The sequence below is a fragment of the Tachyglossus aculeatus genome, chromosome X5, assembly GCF_015852505.1.
Source record: "Tachyglossus aculeatus isolate mTacAcu1 chromosome X5, mTacAcu1.pri, whole genome shotgun sequence".
Lineage (NCBI taxonomy): Eukaryota > Metazoa > Chordata > Mammalia > Monotremata > Tachyglossidae > Tachyglossus > Tachyglossus aculeatus.
Window position 1 is genome coordinate 12,693,318 of NC_052097.1, and position 8,448 is coordinate 12,701,765.

An 8,448-nucleotide genomic window follows, 5' to 3' on the forward strand; every position below is an offset into this window, starting at 1 on the left:
CTCATCAAACAAAAACTCTTCAACTTTGGCTTTAAAGCCCTCCATCACCTTGCCCCCTCCTACCTCACTGTGCTGCTCTCCTACTACAACCCAGGCTGCAAACTTCACTCCTCTAATGCTAACATTCTCACTGTGCTTCAATCTCATCTATCTCAACAGCAACCCCTCGCCCATGTCCTGCCTGTGGCCTGGATCTCCCTCTCTCCTCAGGTCTGACAGACAATTTCTCTCCCTTGCTTCAAAGTCTTATTGAAGGCACATCTGTCTCCTCCAAGAGGTCTTCCCTCTCTAAGCCCCACTTTCCTCTTCTCTGTCTCCCTTATATGCCACGCTGACAATTCTGTTGCCGAATTGTACCTTCCAAGCACTTAGTACAGTGCTGGGCACACAGTAAGCACTCAATAAATACAAATGAATGAATGCTTTGCTCCCTTTTTTCATCCCCTCTCCCAGCCCCTGACCACTTATGTACATATATCTGTCATTTATTTATTTATTTTAATGTTTTTCTCCACCCCTCTAGAACGTAAACTCGTTGTGGGAAGGGAATGTGTCTGTTTTTGTTGTCTTGTACTCTGCCAAGCACTTAGTACAGTGCTCTGCACACAGTAAGCACTTAGTAAATATGATTGAATAAATGAATGAATGAATGAGAATCAGGCCAGGTACAATCCCTGGTCCACTTGCAGCCACCCAGGGGGAGAGAATAGGTATTTAATCCCCTTTTACAGGTGAGGAAACTGAGGCAAAGGGATGTTAGGTGACTTAAGGTTACACAGCAAAGTGGCAGGAACTGAGATTAGAATCCAGGTCTCCTGACCCCTAGCCCTGGTCTCTATCCACCAGAAACGATGCTTTTCAAGAGTTCCAGAACTCCATTCTGGTGGATTCTGACCAAAAAAATTTTATGTGACTGAGCCTGGCAGCATCAAAACATCATTCAAGGTGTTCCCATAGCACATCTGGAAGAAGTAATCTTTGGTGCATTCTCCCTCTGACCCACAGAGATGGCCACTGAAAGAGGAAAAGTGATTCAATTACTCAGACATTCAGTGTTGTTTACTTAGTGCCTATTAATAATAATTAAAATTACAAAGATATTTCTTAAACACAATGTGCCCAGCTCTGTTCTAAGTGTTGGGATAGATGCAAAATAATCAGGTTGGACCCAGTCCCTGTCCGATATCAACTGTATTTACTGAGTGCTCTCTGTGCGCAGAGCACTGTACTGAGCATGGGGGAGAATACAATATAACAACAAACAGACACATTCCCTATTCACAAAGAGCTCACAGTCTAGAAAGGGAGACAGACATTAATATACATAAAGAAATAAATGAATTACAGATATGTGCTGAGGGGATGGGAGGGAGCATGAATGAAGAGAGCAAGTCAGGGTGACGCAGAAGGGAGTGGGAGAAGAGAAGCGGAGGGCTTAGGGAAGACTTCTTGGAGGTGATGGGCCTTTGATAAAGCTTTGAAGTGGGGGAGAGCAATTATCTGTCTGATATGAGGAGGGAGGGCATTCCAGGCCAGAGGTAGGATATGGGTGAAAGGTCAGTGGCAAGATAGACAAGACTGAGGTATAGTGAGAAGGTTAGCATTGGAGAAACAAAGTGTGCGAGTTGGGTTGTAGTAGGAGAGAAGTGAGGTGAGGTAGGAGGGGGCATGGTCATTAACTGCTTTAAAGCCAGTGGTGAGGAGTTTGTGTTTGATGTGGAGTTGGATGGGCAGCCACTGGAGTTTCTTGAGGAATGGGGAGACGTGGCTGAACGTTTTTGAAAGAAAATGATCGGGGCAGCAGAATGGAGTAGGGACTGAAGTCGGGAGAGACAGGAGGTAGGAAGAGACAGGAGGTAGGGAGATCAGCAAGGAGGCTGATACAATAATAAAGGTGGGATAGGATATAGGGCTGAGGGTCTAGGTAAAAGGGAGTAAGATTGAATTCCCATTTTGCAAATGAGAAAACTGAGGCCCAGAGAAGTGAAGTGAGTTGCCCAAGCAGGCAAGTGGCAGAGGCGGGCTTAGAATCCAGGTCCTCTGACTCCCAGGCCCGTACTTCTTTTACTAGACTATACTGCTTCTTACGCTGTACTGCATACAGAGCACTGTACTAAGCACCAGGGAGAGTACAATACAACAGAATTGGTAGACATGACCCCTGCCCTCAAAGAGTTTACTATCTTCTCTAAACACCTGCATATTTGTGGTGGACTCTCCCCACAGGCTTATACCCCAAATGGTGATCCTACCCAGTACATAGTAGATTGTAAGAGAGATAACATACTTTAAAGAAGCCCAGCATGCTGTTAAAATTGTGGACTTCTCTATTCTCTTGTAAGTACTTTGAAGACAACTCTGGCGCCTTCTACTTCCATTGTCTGCTCCCAAGCATTTAGCACAGTGCTTTGCACTCAATAAATAGTGATTCTTTTTTAAAAGCATATTAATCTTCTAGCCAACAACTTAAAAAACAGAAGGCCTTCATTTTATGACTAACATGGTTGCTGTTCTAGCCAAGTAATTTGTTTCACTTCAAATAGCTTAAATACAAAATTGCTCTTAATGAAAGAAAGAATCAGGTGGATTCAATCGTTGTCGCAAAACTGCGTGCTTAGATGTTGGTGAAGCATTAAGGCAGTTAAATGAAATGATTTTCATCACAAGAAAAATCAACATCAGATTGGTTCCAGTTTCTACCCTGATCGCAAAGCAGGATTCCTTCTTAGTTGCCCCGATGGGAAAGGTAAGTGTGGCCTAGTGGATAGAGCATGGGCCCGGGAGTCAGAAGGATGGCCATTTGTCTGCTGTGTGACCTTGGGCAAGTCATTTTACTGCTCTGTTTCTCAGTTAAATGTCATCTGTAAAATGAGGATTAAGACTGTGAACCCCATGTGGGCCAGAAACTGTGTCCAACCTGATTCGCTGTATTCATTCATTCATTCATTCATTCAATCATATTTATTGAGCACTCATTGGGTGCTGTGCAAAGCACTGTCCTAACACTTGGGAGAGTACAATATAACAACAAACAGACACATTCCCTGCCCACATAGACCCCTCAGTCTAGAGGGAGTGACAGAAATTGATATACATAAACTATGATTATATACAGCTATATACATATCTACCCCAGTGCTTAGAACAGTGTTAACAAATACCAGTGCTTAACAAATACCATCATTATTAAGATCTGAGCCATTTGCCCCAAACACTCAGGTCAGCCTGGGGGTCACATTTCAAGATCAATTCAGAACTGAAAGTGCAAGTTAAAGCAGTCACTAGACAGGTTCATCAATGGACCACACCTTTCTTCAGGCCTGTCGGCATTCTTTATCCAGTATGTGACCAGCCAGTACAGTAAGAGGACTTTGTCCTGGATACAGGTCTTCTATTGTTTCTTAGAAGTGTTAGGTGATAATGATAACTGTGGTATTGATCCTCGGCCCACGTCATCCCCCGGGCCTGGAATGCCCTCCCTCTGCCCATCCGCCAAGCTAGCTCTCTTCCTCCCTTCAAGGCCCTACTGAGAGCTCACCTCCTCCAGGAGGCCTTCCCAGACTGAGCCCCTTCCTTCCTCTCCCCTTCTTCCCCCTCTCCATCCCCCCATCTTATCTCCTTCCCTTCCCCACAGCACCTGTATATATGTATATATATTTGTACATATTTATTACTCTATTTATTTATTTATTTATTTATTTATTTTACTTGTACATATCTATTCTATTTATTTTATTTTGTTAGTATGTTTGGTTTTGTTCTCTGTCTCCCCCTTTTAGACTGTGAGACCACTGCTGGGTAGGGACTGTCTCTATATGTTGCCAACTTGTACTTCCCAAGCGCTTAGTACAGTGCTCTGCACACAGTAAGCGCTCAATAAATACGATTGATGATGATGATTAAGCATATACCAAAATGGCAAGCTTTGGGTTAATCGATCAAGCCATTAATCATATTCATTGAACACTTACTGTGTGCAGAGCGTTGTATTAAGCACTTGGGAGAGTACAGCACAACAATATAACAGACACATTCCCTGCCCACAACGAGTTTACAGTCTAGAGGATACAACATAATCGGATCAGACGTAGGGCTCAGAACCTAAGGAAAAGGGCTAATGGGTATTCAATACCCTCCTTACAGATGAGGAAAGTGAGGCACATAGAAGTCAAGTGACTTGCCCAAGGTCACTCAGCAGTCCAGTAGCAGAGCTGGGATTAGAATCCAGGTCTTCAGCTGCCTGGCTCTGTACTGTAGCTTTTAAGGCCACAGTCACTTAAGCGCATACATTGCCCTACAATTGCATTCGAAACCTTTAGAAATCTTCACAAATCAAACACCACCACAATGCTATGTGATCACAGTTTGTAAAAAAAAAAAAACCCATAAAGCTGTCTTTTTCAGTTTAAGTTGTTCAACTTCCTTTCTCTAACGCAACGTTAGAGTACAGGATGACACACATGAAGACTTTAAGTGTCAGATAATGTAAGCAGGGAAAAATTTTGCTGACAGCGTGAAAGTAGAAGACATCAAGGGAGAAAGCCATAGATAGAACTAAATCAGAACTCTAGAAGAATAAAATAGATTGAGTCCTATCAGTGTCATAGGTAATATATAGATATCCATGAATTGCTCAGATAGAAAAAAGAATTCCACATATTTGTTGCAAGAAAGATTTTTTTTTAATAATTGTTCATCATATAATCAGAATGAACCATTTTTGGTAAATCAGCTTGGTCAGTGATAATAGTAATTATGGCAGTTAAGAGCTTACTCTGTAGCAAGCACTGTACTAAGCTCTGGGGTAGTCACAAGATAGGTTGGTCACAGTTCCTATTCCAAATGAGGCTCACAGTCTAAAACGAGGAGAGAAAAGGCAATTAATCCCAATTTCCTAGACGAGGAAACCAAGGCACAGAGAACCTAAGAGACTTGCCCAAGTTCATACAGCAGATGAGTGGCAGAGCTGGAATTAGAACCCAGATCCTCTGATTTCCAGGCCCATGCTCTTTCCACTAAGCCACACTGCTTATCCAGGAATATATTAAGGCACAGGAAAAAAAAATTCAAATGTTAGATAAAACTATCTTCTTCTTGATCATTTCTTTTTTTATTGTATTTGTTAAGTGCTAAGTGTCAAACACTGTTTTAAGTGCTGGGTAGATACAAGTGAATTAGGGTGGATATGGTCCCTGTACCACAAGGGGCTCATAGTGGAAGTAGGAGAAATAGAGAAATAGAAATAGAGAATTTAGTGACTTACCCAAGGTCACACAGCAAGCATTTGGCAGAGTGGGGATTATAACCCAGGTTCTCTGACTCCCAGGCCCGTGCACTTTCCACTAGGAAATACTGCTTTTCTGATTTTTTTCACTACAGGAAGCAGCCTAGGGCAGAGGCTAACCAGGCCTCCCCCCAGACCCCAGAACAACGCTGTGTCACAGGATCTACTATTTCCCTGCCTAAAATTCATTTCAATGTTTGTCTCCCTGCCTCTAGGCTGTAAGCTCACTGTGGGCAGAGAACATATCTACCAACTCTGTCGTATTGTACTATCTGTAGTGCTTAGTATAGTGCTCTGCACACAGTAAGCACTCAATAAAAACCATTGATGATGATGAAGATGATCAGCAGAGAGCCCCTCTACCAACTCTAGCATACTGTCCTCTCCCAAGAGCTTAGTACAGTGCTCTGCACACATTAAGAGCTCAATAAATACCTCTGATGGGTTCACTGAAACAGTGGAAATTCATGAAAGGTTATAAGAAAATAAGTTGTCAAAAAACATTTTTATTTCTGAAGGGCCTAAAAAAAAAGATGGCATTTGTTAAGTGCTTACTATGTGCAAAGCACTGTTCTAAGCACTGGGGGGATACAAGGTGATCAGGTCCCACGTGGGGCTCACAGTCTTAATCCTCATTTTACAGATGAGGTAACTGAGGCTCAGAGAAGTTAAGTGACTAACACTTAACACACAGCAGACATGTGGTGGAGCCAGGATTCAAACCCATGACCTCTGACTTCAAAGCCCATGCTCTTTCCACTGAGCCACGCTGCTTCTCGATGAATAAGATGAATAGTATTGGAGAATCTTGTTCCATTGCCCATTTCTAGAAGTCATCCAAGAACCGGCTTGTCCTTTTTTCGATGTTATTTCCAGTGTGCTTTTTCAGCTCAACAATTTCCTAGCAATGAGGTTCATGGACCTTAAGAACAAGATGAAAGGAGTGGAGGTGCCTTTAGGTTCACCGAATTCTCCATCAATTTTAAAGCTAGCCTGACATAGGAATAAAAAGCATAAAATTTGAGGTTGGGCCACACAGAGTTTGTCTTGGAGCAAATGTTTCAATAGCAGTAAATTTTCAGCCCCATTTCAGGGTCGCACCTGGAGAATTTCCAGTACTCTACCGGTCTTGACTATGGGAGGGAGAGTCAAGCAGAGGCCTACCCATTCCACTCCTAGCTTGGGAAGTGGCTAGCGAGTGGAAGGCAATCTGTTACATGTCAAAACCCACCTGTGCTGGGCAGCAGCAGCATGGGAGAGAGTCAAGGGTGGATGCTGAAGTTAACAGAAGGAGGCAATAATAAACCAATTCCATATTTTTACCCAGAATACTCTATGGATACATTACCAGAATGATTGCAGATGGAGATGGGGTGTTCTGGGAGAGCTGTGTCCGTGGCGTCGCCATGACTCGACAGCATAAGACAAAAAAATTGCCCAGCACCACCAATTCATAGTTCCAGTGGCAAACATCAGTCAATCAATGAAGCAGTCGGTGGTATTTACTGAGAACTTGCTGTTTGTAGACCCCCAAATTAAGTTCTTGTGAGAGCTCAATATTAACACCAGTAATACTAATGATAATAATAACGGACAATTGTTAAGCACATACTTTGAGCCAAGCACTGTTAAGCACTGGGAAAGGTACAGAACTAGTAAGACACAGTCCCTTTACTACATGGAACTCACTGTCTAATGAGGAGCAATAAGAGGAATTTAATCCCCATTTTACAAATGAGGAAACTATGGGGCAGAGAAGTCAAGTGAATTATGCAGAGCCACACAAAGTTGGATATCGAGGATTAGAACTCAGCTCTCCGGTCAGGCCTGTGCTGTTTCCACTAGAATGTGTTCCTTCTAAATAATGAGCTTATCTCAACACTCTCTGCTACTCTCCCATCCTTCCCAGTAGTGTCCTCAGAGGAGCTCTCCTCCCTCCTCTCAAGTGCTACTCCGGCCACCTGTGCTTCTGACCCCATTCCCTCTCATCTCATGAAATCTCTCGCTCCATCCCTTCTCCCCTCCTTAACTTCCATCTTCAACCGCTCACTCTCCACTGGTTCCTTCCCCTCTGCCTTCAAACATGCCCATGTCTCTCCCATCCTAAAAAAACCCTCTCTTGACCCCACCTCACTCTCTAGTTATCGTCCCATATCGCTCCTACCATTCCTTTCCAAACTCCTTGAACGAGTTGTCTACACTCGCTGCCTAGAATTCCTCAACAACAACTCTCTCCTCGACCCCCTCCAGTCTGGCTTCCGTCCCCTACATTCCACGGAAACTGCCCTCTCAAAGGTCACCAATGACCTCCTGCTTGCCAAATCCAACGGCTCCTACTCTGTCCTAATCCTCCTCGACCTCTCAGCTGCCTTTGACACTGTGGACCACTCCCTTCTTCTCAACACGCTATCTGACCTTGGCTTCACAGACTCCGTCCTCTCCTGGTTCTCCTCTTACCTCTCCGGTCGTTCTTTCTCAGTCTCTTTTGCAGGCTCCTCCTCCCCCTCCCATCCCCTTACTGTGGGGGTTCCCCAAGGTTCAGTGCTTGGTCCCCTTCTGTTCTCGATCTACACGCACTCCCTTGGTGACCTCATTCGCTCCCACGGCTTCAACTATCATCTCTACGCTGATGACACCCAGATCTACATCTCTGCCCCTGCTCTCTCCCCCTCTCTCCAGGCTCGCATCTCCTCCTGCCTTCAGGACATCTCCATTTGGATGTCTGCCCGCCACCTAAAGCTCAACATGTCGAAGACTGAACTCCTTGTCTTCCCTCCCAAACCTTGTCCTCTCCCTGACTTTCCCATCTCTGTTGACGGCACTACCATCCTTCCCGTCTCACAAGCCCGCAACCTTGGTGTCATCCTCGACTCCGCTCTCTCATTCACCCCTCACATCCAAGCCGTGACCAAAACCTGCCGGTCTCAGCTCCACAACATTGCCAAGATCCGCCCTTTCATCTCCATCCCAACCGCTACCCTGCTCATTCAAGCTCTCATCCTATCCCGTCTGGACTACTGCATCAGCCTTCTCTCTGATCTCCCATCCTCGTGTCTCTCTCCACTTCAATCCATACTTCATGCTGCTGCCCGGATTATCTTTGTCCAGAAACGCTCTGGGCATATCACTCCCCTCCTCAAAAATCTCCAGTGGCTACCAATCAA

At 44.5% G+C, this 8,448-nt stretch overlaps 1 non-coding gene across 1 annotated transcript; it reads left to right on the top strand.

The window, feature by feature from the left end:
* Window positions 1–6,367: 6,367 nt before the first annotated feature.
* Window positions 6,368–6,505, top strand: LOC119947736. Its single transcript, XR_005456535.1, has one exon. It is a non-coding gene; the product is annotated as a small nucleolar RNA SNORA7 (small nucleolar RNA).
* Window positions 6,506–8,448: the final 1,943 nt, after the last annotated feature.